Raw genomic sequence first — 13,713 nt, forward strand, 5'->3', positions numbered from 1 at the left:
GAAGCCCCTTACAGCTTAGCTTTTCTTTGGTACATATGAATTGCTAGCATCACTACTCTTACACTTTGGGACTGTTACTAAGTAAAATGAGCACTGCCTGGACACAAGCATTCCAACCATGACATTTGGTCTGATAACTGAGATGGTTACTATGTGACTGATGGGTGGGGAGCACAAGTACTAGTATGATAGTTTGGACATACTGGTCAGAGGGATGATTAGGACAGCAGAAAATTTCATCAAGTTACTCAGAGTGACATGCAATTTAAAACATGCAAACTGTTTATTTTAATAATTTTTAAGATTTTTTGGACCATGGTTTAACTTGGGTGACTGAAATTGCAGAAAGCAAAACCACAGTTAAGTGGAGACTATTGTACTTAAATGCAACTCGTAATATGTAGTACTGATAGAATAAATTATTTTAGGTATTTAGTTCATTTTGCCTAATCATTTCCACTTTTCTTATGACCAAAATTCTTAAAGCAACAACAGGCTGGGCACAGTGTTGCATGCCTATAATCCTAGTTACTCAGGAGGCTGAGGCAGGAGGATTGCAAACTCAAGGCCAGCCTCAGCATGTTAGCAAGACCCTCAGAAACTTAGCGAGACCCAGTTTCAAAATAAAAACTAAAAAGGACCAGGGGTGTAGCTCAGTGGCTGAGCATCCCTGGATTCAATCTCCTCTTGGAAAACAAAAAACAAACAAACAGAAAAAAAAAACTGTAACAAAGTCAAGTTACTGGGTGCCAAGCACCACGGTGAATACAATGGTGAACAAACTGTTAATAGACCCTGACCTAATAGAACTTCTAGTGGAGTCAAAAAAGTCACAAACTTCTTTGAGTTTTACCTCCTTTTAGTTTTCAAGTTTCCTTTTTAATAAGGATGACAAGGATTCTTTAATTTTTTCAGTCAAGAAACATATAATGATGTACTTCTGCATGCCTTATACTACACAGAGTACATAGTGGTGAAGAATATGTATGGTCCTTAGGGACTGCCTTGTTCTTTATCTGTTTATTCCAGGGCTCCTTTGCTGCTTCTAAGAACAAGAGGCCTGAAGAAGCAGTTCCAAAATAAGTTACCAACTAGTCCTATAAAAGGCACCAAAGTTCTAAGGCTGAAGAAACTTGAAAAGTGATACAAAGTTATTTCTTGATTAATTACAATACATATTAGCACATTACAAGTTTTGGGGAAAACTGTAATAGAGTTCATTTTATACTGTTTCCCAAATTTACTTGGCCTTGGCATCCCTTTATTGAAAAATGGTATTAATACCATTCCCTTAGATCACAAGAGGGCTCCTGCTATGGAGTAAGGTGGTACCTTTCTGTGTCCAAGCCCAAGCATGAACCTCTGCTAGGCCCCAGGTTGGCTTAGGCCCCATCTACTCTGCTTGTAATCTGTTGTCCTTAATTTTTTTGCCTTACAAATGTCTTCACTGCAGACAACTGCCCAATGCCCACTAATACAATGCAGAAAAGAGTTGAACTAGCAGGTCTGAGATTGCTAGCTGCAAGGTTGGCCCTTAGATGATATCCAGGAACTTAAGATTTCAGGATCACCACCCACCAAGTTTACAACTGGCTAAGAGTTTATGAAAGCTATTGGTTTATACTGAATATCTGCTTTCCTGCTGGGAATTTAGGAAGTCTAGAATTGTGGTACATGTTAAACGGATGAGGCCTACACAACCAATCCCCAGTAAAAAACCTGGGCACTGAGTTTCTAATAGGCTTTCCCAGTATACAACATTTCACATGTGTTGGCACAACTTATTACTAGAGCAATTATGTGTATTCTTTGTGATTCCATTGGGAAAGGGCTCTTGGAGGCTTATGCTTGGTTTCTTTCAGACTTCATTCCATGTGCCTTTTCCCTGTGTTGATTTTGCTTTGTATCCTTTCACACTAATAAATGACAGTCATAAATATAACTATATGCTGGTTTCTGAGTACTCCTGCAAATCACAGAACCTGAGGGCAGTCTTGGTAATAACCAAAACAAACACTCAATGTCCAGCACCACCCAACACTCATCTCTACATGGTGCCAGGTATCAGCCAATGCATATCTTTTACAACCTCAAGTTTCTTCACCTCAAATCTTAATTGTCCACCATGTCAACTACCCTCAACTCCTGTGCCTTTAGCACTATTCCCCTTGCATTGTAACTGCTCATTCTCATGCCAATTCCGACCTTACATAGCAGGTGATTTCCCACCCAATCTCAACTCTCCCTATTCCTAAACTACTCATTCTAAAAACATCTGATCAGCCCAACTCTGCTCCTGAGGTCTTCCCAGTGCTCCCTGGAACAAATACTACTATGCAAAAGCTATGGGTTCTGGAGGGGATTAAAGTCCTGGAGACAAGAGTGAGCAACATGGTCTAGAGGTCACTTCTTTGTTTTTATGGTGCTGTGGATTTAACTCAGGTCCCTATATGTGCTGGGCAAGTGCTGTGTGAGTGAGCTATACTCCCAGTCTGACGCCACATCTTCCTATAGGTATGCCAGTGGTCACTGGACTACTACTATTCTGGTTACGTTATAGACATTATGGGAAATGCTGGTTAGGAAAATGTATACAGCTTTTCATTCTGGGACACTATGATCTTGTACATAAATTACAACAACAGATCTACTAGTCTTAAACTTGAACATCTCTAACCCATTTTCTTCACTGAAATCTTGCTTAAAATTCTTTTAATATTTCCTCACTGTTTTGAACAGAAAAGATCTTGTTATTATATAACAACAGGGAGGGAAGAATATAAAAAATCTGATCCCAAAGCAGATAACCTAGAACAAACAACATTTTCGATGTTATTTAAAATACCTATGAGCAAAAACAAACAAACAAACAAAAACCCTATAAGCAGAAAAAATCCTATTGACAAACCAAATGAATGCAAAAGAGAAGAATTTGCTCTTTCTATTTTCCAGGGCATAAACAAATCAGAGCTTAGCCTGAAAAAGGCTGAAAGCCACTAATTCTATGAAAATTGGGCAGATTTCTACTTTTGGTCTTTCATGTTGTTTGAAGACTTATTCATAGAGCACAAGAGTTTTTACTGCTTTTATTTTATAAATAAAATAAAGGTATTGTGTCCATCTACAACTAAACAAACAAACAAAAAAACCCAAGAGAAAGACTATGACAGTAAATGGAAGCTACAAGGAGACATTTCACCTCACATTGTGAGAATATATACAGTGAAAGCAGTTTAAAAACTGCTTGCTTTGTGAGTTACTCATCACTAGAAATATAAGGCATTGATGATGCATGGCATAGTATATACCAAGGTTAATGGGAAAGAAAGCCTTTAGAGTCAATTATAGCTTTCAACTCTAAAACTACCTTTGAGAAGTTACGTAATCTACCCATACTTATTTTCACCTGGGGATAATAATATCTACCTAATAATATTGTTATGAGATAATGACAAATTGTTTATCATACATCCTGTTTCTTTCTTTTTGTGGGGAGGGGTGCTCAACCACTGAGTCACATCCCCAGTCCTTTTTCTTTTTTATTTTGAAACAGGGTTTCACTAATTTCCTTAGGGCCTTGCTAAGTTGCTGAGACTGGCTTTGTTTGTTTGTTTTTTAAATATTTTTTAGTTGTTGATGGACTTTTATTTAACTTATTTATTTATATGTGGTGCTGAGAATTGAACCCAGTGCCTCACATATGCTAGGCAAGTTCTCCACCACTGAGCCACAACCTCAGGCCCTTTCTCTTGGGTTTTATAAGTTACCTTCTACATGACAACTTTTCAAATATTGAAGGTAGTCATGTCCTGGTTTTTTTCTGTTGCTGGGTAAATGTCTTCAGCTTCTTAACTTAAAGTATTAATTATGCTATATAAGTCTACTATCTATATTATCTCAATCCACTTAAGAAATGATCTATCCTTCTCCTAATTTTAGGTTTTACATTTTCTTTTGTAACCATCATGCCACTGTTTCATGAGAACACAAGTTACTAAAATCATCTCTTCTTAAAAAAAAAATTGCTACTTACTAAAATCTCAGGAAACATTTTAGTTAAAATTGTCAAGTTGATCCCAAAATTTATATGGAAATGCAATGGACCTACAATAGCCCAATCTTTTGTGTGTGTGTGGGGCGGGTCCAGGGATTGAACTCAGGGACCCTCAATCACTGAGCCACATCCCCAGCTCTATTTTGTATTTTATTTAGAGACAGGGTCTCACTGAGTTTAGTGCCTTGCTTTTGCTGAGGTTGGCTTTGAACTCTCGATCCTCCTGCCTCAACCTCCCGAGCCACTGGGATTACAGGTGTGTGCCACTATGCCCGGCCTTAGAATAGCCCACTCTTGAGGAAAAATAAAGTTGGAGGGTTCACATGTCTTGATTTCAAAATTTACTATGAAGCTCCAGCAATTAAGATAGTGTGGTACTGAAATATATGTGAGGATCATGTATGTCTAATCTACATTACTACAGATCAAAGGAATAGTCCAAGAAATAAACACCTCACCTTCAACTGATTTTCAACATGGCTGCTAGGAATTCAACAGGGAAAAAATAGTCTTTTTCAACAAATGATGCTGGGACAACTGGATATCCACGCACAAAACAATGAAAATCATTATTTTATACAAAAACAAAAAACAAAAAACCCCTCAAAATAGATTACTTTCATGTAAAACTATATAACTCTTTAAAAAAAAAAATCACAGGAGAAAATCTTCATGATCTTAGGTCATGCAATGGTTTCAAAAGTAAAAATATACCATTAAATTTCATAAATATTAAAATGTGTGCTTCGCAATTCACAATAACCAAATTATGGAATCAACTCACATACCCGTCAATAATGAATAGTGAATAGATTAAGAAAATGTGATCTATATATATATATATATATATATATACACACACACACACATATAAACGTGCATATATATAAAAATAATAATAAAAGGTTTACTTAGTCACGAAGAATAATGAAATTATGGCATGTGCTGACAAATGAATGGAAATGGAGACCACCAAGCTAAGTAAAATAAGCCAGTCTCAGAAAATGAAGGGTTGAATGTTTTCTCTCATATGTGGAAGTTAGAGCAAAATAAGAAAAAGGAGGAGGGAAGGATAGTATATCATAAAGACATTGGGATGACCAGTAGAGTAGAAGGAGATCAAGAGGGAAGGGAGGGAGGAAGGATAGGAAAGGAGAAGAAATGTGGAATGAATTTTAAAAAATCATGCTATATGCATATATAAATATACCACAGAAAATTCCACCTTTCTATGTAAGTAGAAAGAACCAATTGAAAATATAGATGAGCAAAAGGAAGATCAGAAGAGGGAGAATGGATGGAGGAGAGGAGAGAAATCAGGGAACCAGAAACTGAAATAAAATTCCATGCATGTATAATTTTGTTGCGATGAATCCAATTACTATGTATAAACTTTAATGCTTTAAAAACAACAAAAATCTCATGCTCCAAAAGGTAACATCAAGAAAATGGAATAGTGCCGGGGAGTAGTGGTGCACACCTGTAGTCCCATCACCTCAGAAGGCTGAGGCAGGAGGATTACGAGTTCAAAGCCAGACTCAGCAAAAAGCAAGGTACTAAGCAACTCAGTGAGACCCTATCTCTAAATAAAATGCAAAATCAGGCTGCGAATGTGGCTTAGTGGTCAAGTGCCCCGAGTTCAATCCCCAGTACCAAAAAAAGAAAATGGAACAGGAGAAAATATGTGGAAATCACACATCTAAGAACTTATATCTATAATATATAAAGAACCCTTACAATTTATTAATTAGAAGGAAACATAAGCACTTGCAAAGGTATTTCTCTAATGTAAATATAAAATGGTCAATAAGCACATGCAAAAATCCTCAATTATTAGTCTTTAGGAAAATGCAAATAAAAAACGTGAGATACAACTTCACACCCACTAGGATGGCTAAAATCAGAAGGACAGACAAGTGTTAGGAAGGATCTGGAAAAACTGGGATCCTTTTATATTGCTGTTGGGATTGCAAAATAGTGCAGCCACTTTGGGAAGTTTGGCAGTTTCTCAAAAGGTAAAAATGGTAAGCCAATCTCAAAAAACCAAAGGACGAATGATATTGCTAATAAGTGGATGATGACACATAATGGGAGGTGGGAGGGGTTAGTGTTAGGGTTAAGAGTTAGGGTTAGGGAGGGGGGCAAGAATGGAGGAAGGACTGTATAGAGGGAAAAGAGGGGTGGGAGGGGTGGGGGGAAGGGAAAAAAAATAACAGAATGAATCAAACAACATTACCCTACGTAAATTTATGATTACACAAATGGTATGCCTTTACGCCATGTACAAACAGAGAAACAACATGTATCCCATTTGTTTACAATAAAAAAAAAAAAAAAAAAAAAAGGTAAAAATGGAGTTACCATATGACCTTGCAAGTCCACTCTTGGTTATGTAAGAGAAATGAAAAATATGCATATACAAAACCTGTGCCCAAATGCTCACAGCAGTTATTCACATTAGCCAGAAAGGGGGAAATAACCCAAATGTTCGTCAACTGATGAACATAATCTGATTTGGCCATACAATGAAATGTTATTCGGCAATAACAAAAAATAGAGTTCTGATATGTGTTATGACATGAATAAACCCTAAAAACAAAGAAAAAGAAGTTAGTCAATAAAGAAGACATATAGTATGATTCCAATTATATGAAATATTGGAAATCATGAAATCCAAAATTGGCTTATTAATCATATAATCCAATAGTGACTGCCAAAGGTTGAGGGAGGGAGAAATGAGGAGTGACTGCTGCCATCAATTCTTCTGGGGTGATAATGGTTTAAGAGCTGGGGATGTCGATCAGTGGTAGAGCACTTGCCTAGCATGCACAAGTCCCGAGTTCAATTGCCAGCATTGCACACACACATGCACATGCATACAAAATCTAGGCAAAAATATCCTAAAATTAGGTGGTGGGAATGGCTGAACAATTCTGCAAATATACTTAGAAAAGGGAGTATTTTATGGTATGTTAATTATATCTTAATAAATCTGTGATTTAAAAATGTTGCTAGTCAGTCATATTAGAAGATACAACAGGGGCTGGGGTTGTGGCTCAGTAGAACATTTCTCTAGCATGTGTGAGGCACTGGGTTCGATCCTCAGCACTACATATAAATAAAAGAATAAAATAAAGGTCCATTAACAGCTTAAAAAAAAATAACCAACACCCACTTTCCTTTAAAAAAAAATGTAACAATAGTAGCAGTTAACAAATTGATTAATGTGCCAATGCAATATATATCTTACATACTTAATTTTGTTACAGTATCCTCTGAAGCACTGTTTTAGTGACTGCTGTATAAGAAGCCACAATGAACGGGGAAAGTTAAAGCAATTAACTATTTATTATTGTGTACAAGTTTACAATTAAAGGTTAGCTGGTTAATTCTTTGGCCCTGGGCTTATTTGGCTATCTCTGCTGGACTGGTTTAGGCTGGCCTCCACTAGAATGAATGATTTTACTCCATATTGTCTTTCATCCTCTAGCTGTGTGGCCTAAACTTGTTCACACAGCAGTGACAAATTAAAGGTTCAATAGAGCTGAATGACTTAACTCTTGACGTCTAGGCTCCAAATTAGTAGAGTAACACTTTTATTCTTCTATTGAAACTGCTTTGCCAGGTCATTCCACATAGAAGGGGTGGAAAACAGACTTTGCCTGTCTATGGAAAGAACTACAAAATCACAAATTTTCTGACATGAAAAGCATGGTACGATTAGGATAAGAAGTTTAGATGTAAACACAATAAAAGAAAAATTGTTTCCTCTACTTCTAACATTTCTGACACCAAATGTATGGGTTTTCCAAACCAAGCAATTCTCCAATTCTCTGGATATCAATTAGATGTTCTATCCTAACTGAGCGTTGATACTATTTACCTTCAGATCCCACAAGTTAAGAGCTTTGTTCTTCTTCAGAAGACAATCACAAACAATGGGTTCCAAGGTTACCCATGCTTCTAACTGATTTGGTCACATGCCAGGACCCTTCTTCAAGTTTGATAATTTGCTAAAATGACTCAGAGAAATCAAGGGAAAAAATACTTATGTATACTGGTTTATTACAAAGGATATGATGAAATGTACAAATGAACAACTAGATGATGTGCACAAAGGTCCTAGGTGCAAGAGCTTTTGTAGCTCTGGAATTTGAGGTGCATTCCTGGCATGTGAATACTTTTGCTAATTTGGAAGCTCCTACCCCTACTAGTTTAGATTTGTATGGAGGCTTTGTCACGTAGGCATGAATGATCATTAACTCAATCTACAGCCCCATCTGGGCAATGGGATTGAAAATTCTAATCATGGTTGCTTTTTCTGGTGACCAGCCACCATCTTGAATCTATCCAGGACTCCAACAAGTCATCTCATTAAAACAAAAGATATCCCTATCATTCAGGAACTTCTAAGGGATTCAGGAACTAGATCAAAGGTCAAATACTGGAACAAAAATTGCTCCAGGCACCCCTATCACTCAGAATACTAGAAGGGTTTTAGAAACTGTGTCAGGAACCAGGGGTAGTGACCAATATACGTATTTTTATTATGTTGCATATGGTAACTGGGCTCAAAAGCCCACATTCTGCATCACTGTACTGTGTTTCCTCTAGGCAACCTCAATCCTTCATTTGTGTAGCTGTATGTTGAAAGTGATCTTAGCAAAGAACAACTGAGTTAAGAAAATTCATTTAAATAATTATGAATCTTATTTCAGTTTGCTGAAAATTTTGGTTAATAGAATTTTTAAAAGTTTATGGTTTTGAACATTTATTTCTAAAGTTAGACAACTAAAAGTTGTTCTGGGGGGCTGGGGATGCAGCTTAGCGGTGGCATGCTTGCCTAGCAGGCACAAGGCCCTGAGTTCAATACCTAGTAGCAGGGGGAAAAAGTTGTTTTGATAAAAATTTAAATCAAATTATGGAATGGTTACAATTTCCTACCTGTTTCAGCATCCAAGAGGATTTGGCTTCTTTTATATGATTACATACCATTAAAAATCTTTTTTTTCTTTTTTCTTCTTGGTGATACTGAGGATTAAACCCAAGGACTTAAGAAAGCACTGACATATATACCTCCAGCCCCACAGACTGTTAAAAATCTTGAGCCACACAGAGAGCTATCAACCATTTAAAATTAGTTAAAAACATTTTTTTAATTAAAAAAAACCTTAAACTAAGGCATATGTGGTGGCACAGCCCGTAATCCCAGCCACTTGTGAGGTGGAGGCAAGAGGATCACAAATTTGAGGTCAGGCTAGACAATTTAGTGAGACTCTGACTCAAAATTAAAAGGGCCGGGGATGTAGCTCAGTGGCAGAGCAACCATGGGATTCAATCCCCAGTACTACACATACACACATAGAAACACAATCTTATAGTTGCAATGACAGTACAAGGAACTTCTTTAAGCTCATTATTTAGCTTCCCCAATGTTAACTAACATCTTACATGACCACACACAATTACCAGAAATAATAAATTAACATTGGTACAATACTATTAACTAAACCACAGGCTTTATTTGGATTTATCTCAGCTTTTTGTTACAGAATATAATCCAAGATCTCACATGTGGAGGTCTTTTTGTTTTTCTAAATCTACCACCAATACATTACCTACAAAAAATTTTGTGAAAATTATAAATTTGAAAAATATATTCTCAAGGATCTCATTCAAGTCTGTCATACAACTATTAAACAGACAGAGATACCTAAGAGTTCTGCAGCATAGCCTAGATCAGTGGTTCACAACTGTGGCATATATTAGTTACACCCAGGTATGGTTTAAAAATTCTGATGCTGAGATTGTATCTCAGACCAGATAAATCATTATCGCTGGGAGTGTGAACCATGCCTCAGGTTTTAAAGTTCCTCAGCTCATTCTAGTGTAGAGTCCTGAGAACCTCTGCATAGGTGTCAATGGTAAGAGAATTTCAACCATTTAACTAACACATAGTCTTTGGGTATGGTTAGTTAATCAATTAAACATTCAGTACACATTTCTCCAAAATGCCATAGGGAAAGACGGTCAAGTGTCTTACTTTAATGAAGACAAATCAAGTAATTAAATTATTTTTATCTGCCATTCTAGGAATTCTAACAAGAAGGATATATTAGTCTGTCATGACTTAGTTCTTCTATTAAATCCAGACCAATTCCTTCTGATAGTAATTTTCAATTTAAATTAGTCGTCCTGAGCTAGGGTGATTTAGGGTTTCCCTCCCTAGAACATTTGGCAATGAATGTCTAGATACATTTCTGATTGTTGAAACTGCAAAATGGGAGGGGGGTGTCCTACTGGTATCTAGTAAGTAGAGGCCAGGGAAGGTGCTAAACATTCTACAATGTACAAGAGAGTCCCTCACAACAAAGAATGACCCATTCCCAAATGTCAATAGTACTGAGGATGAGTAAGATTGTTCTAAATCTTGAATCCTATAGGAAAAATTTCATTCATAAGACTAATCTCATTGCTTTCATAACTTCAAATAGAAAAAAACAATTTGTAATGTTGAATTTTCTAATCTTTAAAATATTTATTTCCCCAAGTTTGGATTCCAACAGGAAAATTAGGGCTACAGAAGTAAAGGAGTTCTGAAACATACTGATGCTAAACCTCAACATTGTAAACTTCAAGTTCTCAGTTCTGTACCTCTAGGTGTTTTTGCTAGAAATGATACACACCTAGTTTACAATTCTGATAAGGATGTAAGTGACAATGTAAGCATAAGATCTCTTCTAATGTGTAAAGCAAGAAGGAAGGAAATACATGGGATTATGATTGCTTCCTAGGCTAAAGAATATTCTGGATATTCCTCAACAAATTGAACCTAGCATTCAACTGCGGATTGTATTTCAGAGGTTCCTAAACCCTCCACAAAAGGTATATTAAGCACACACATGCTCAGTGTTAATATCCCAGAATTGCAGGGCTCATTGACATATCTATATAATTGCAATCCAACTGTATTATATAGATAATGGTTCTGAATGTAGATTATGATTCTGAAGAGATGCATAAAGACCAAAAGAAGCTGGGTGCAGTGGCACGTGCCTATAATCCCAGTGACTCAGGAAGTTTAAGTAGGAGGATTGCAATTTTTAGGTCAGCCTGGTAAATTTAGCAAGGTCCTGTGCCAAAATTGGAAATAAATAGGTCTAGGGATGTAGTTCAGTGATAAAGCCCACCAGGGTTCGATCCCCAGTATTCAAAACTAATAACAACAAAACAGGAAAAAGATAGACTAAAACAATTTGATGATGGGCACACATGCTTGTCATTCCAGAAACTTGGAAGTAGGCTCACAGATTCAAGACTGGTCTCAAAAATTTAGTGAGGCTGGGCGCATATGGGCTGAGGCAGAAGGATCAAGAGTTCAAAGTCAACCTCAGCAACTCAGTGACCTTATCTCTAAATATAATACAAAAAAGGGCTGGGGATGTGGTTCAGTGGTTACAAATCCCTGGGTTCAACCTGTAGTACCAAAAAAAAAAGGATAATTTAGTGAAACTCTCAGCAACTTAGTGAGAGAACCTGTCTCAAAAAATATAAAGGACTGGAGATGTAGCTCTGCCACTGAGTTCAACCCCCGATGCCAAAATAAATAAATAAAAAATAAATAAAAAGCTTTTTAAAATTTATTTATATGTGGTGATGAGTATCGAACCCAGGGTCTCACCCATGGCAGGCAAGAGCTCTACCATTGAGCCACAACTCCAGCCCCCAACAGTTTGATATTCTGGGGTTACAGGCAGCTAGTTTTCTTTCCTTTCTCTGGTGCTAGAGATTGAACACAGGGCCTTATGCATGCTAAACATGTCTTTACCACTAAGCTACACAACTAAGCACCTGGCCATTATTTTTCTTGACTTCCATTTCTAATGGTATTAACAATAATTAGCAATATTATTTATGCAATAGACTGTTCAAACTATTCAATTGTAACACTATTTCTAATATTAAAAAGTTGAGAATAATTTGTCAACAGAGGATAAATAGCATGTCCATAAAATGGAATAATATGCAGCTGTTAAAAAAAAAAAAAACTAAACCAAACCCTAGAAGCTGTGTATTGATAAGGAAGAATTTCTAATACATATTATATGGGTGGAAAAAAAAAAAAAGCCATAGGGCAATGTCTGTAACATGCTATCATTTGTATAAAAGAGGGGGAAATACATCTAAATTGTTTGTAAAATGGTAAACAAGGTGAAGGATATACCAACAAACAAACAAATAAAAAAACCTGGGCTGGAGTTGTAGCTCAGTGGTACAGCACTGACCAAGTACAGGTGAGGCACTGGATTTGATTCTCAGTACCACATAAAAATAAATAAATAAAATAAAGGTATTGTATCCATCTGCAACTAAAAAAAAATATTAAAAAAAAAAAACCTGGAAATACTGATCTTTTTTTTTTTTTTTTGCGGTACTGGGGATCAAACTCAGGGTCTTATGCTTGCGAGGCAAGCACTCTACCAGCTGAGCTATCTCCCCAGCCCATACTGATCATTTTTAGAGAGAGGAAATGGATTTCTCTGGGGGCAGGAAAAGAAGTACACTGGTGTCTTGTACTTCTTCAGTTATGAAACATATTACTAATATCTAAGTAAATTTTAAAAAGTCTATAAAATGCCAGTGAATCTTGAACAAATAATTCTGTATGAATTTTACTTCTATATGTGGAAATCCTCGATACAAACTGTGTTAGGGTGAGGTTGAAGATATATAAAAACAGCGAGGCCCTAGACTAACACCACATCCAAATCTATTCTGAGAAGGTCTGATAAATCATTTGGTTTCTAAGACAAATAACTTTCACTTAAGATTCTGTACAGGAAAAGAAAGACATTGTGGGGCTGGGGATATGGCTCGGTTGGTAGAGTGTTTGCCTCGCAAGTACAAAGCCCTGGGTTCAAATCCCTAGCACTGTAAAAGTCCTGTTTTTTTTTTTTTTTTTTTTTTTGGGGGTGCTGGGGATCGAACCCAGGGCCCTGTGCTTACAAGGGAAGCACTCTACTGACTGAGCTATCTCCCCAGCCCCTGAAAGTTCTGTTTTTAAGAACAAGTTTCCTACCTAGAAAACCAAGGTATTACAGACGTGATTCCCAGACTTTTTTCTTCAAATAGAAAAAAGCTACCAAGAATAATTTATGATACCCAACATATAAAACAGATAGAAAGGCTGTGTTTAGTAAATGCAGGAAGCTGGACACAGTGGCACAAGCCTATAATTCCAGCAGCTTAGGAGGTTGAGGCAGGAGGATCCCAAGTTCAAAGCCTGCCTCAAGAATCTCTCTTTTGACTTCTTCCAGTTTCTAAAGCACATGGGGGAAAACCTCCAAGGACTCCAAAAATATTAAATAACTATGATAGCAACAGTTAACATTTACTGAACACCTTTTATGTGCCAGTCACTGTTCTGTTTTATATGAATTAGTTAATTTTATCTTTACAACAATCCCACAGTGTAGGGTGCTGTTATTATCTCCAGTTTACAGACAAGAAGACAAGGAGCAACTGCAACAGAATGATTACTGTTGGGATTTGAAACCTGGCTTTTCCACTTAATAGCTGTGTGACCTTGACCAAGTTTCTTAAACTTTGTGTGTCTGCGTCTCCATTTATAAAATGAAGATAATGTTAATATCTAAATA

General features: G+C 36.7%; 1 protein-coding gene across 4 annotated transcripts in view; it reads right to left on the reverse strand.

Moving 5' to 3' along the window:
* Dap3 (death associated protein 3) overlaps positions 1–13,713 on the reverse strand; it is a 35,229-nt gene that overhangs the window by 18,424 nt on the left and 3,092 nt on the right. The gene's annotated exons all lie outside the window — the stretch shown is intronic.

This window comes from Sciurus carolinensis, chromosome 1 (genome assembly GCF_902686445.1).
Source record: "Sciurus carolinensis chromosome 1, mSciCar1.2, whole genome shotgun sequence".
In the NCBI taxonomy this organism is placed as follows: Eukaryota; Metazoa; Chordata; class Mammalia; order Rodentia; family Sciuridae; genus Sciurus; species Sciurus carolinensis.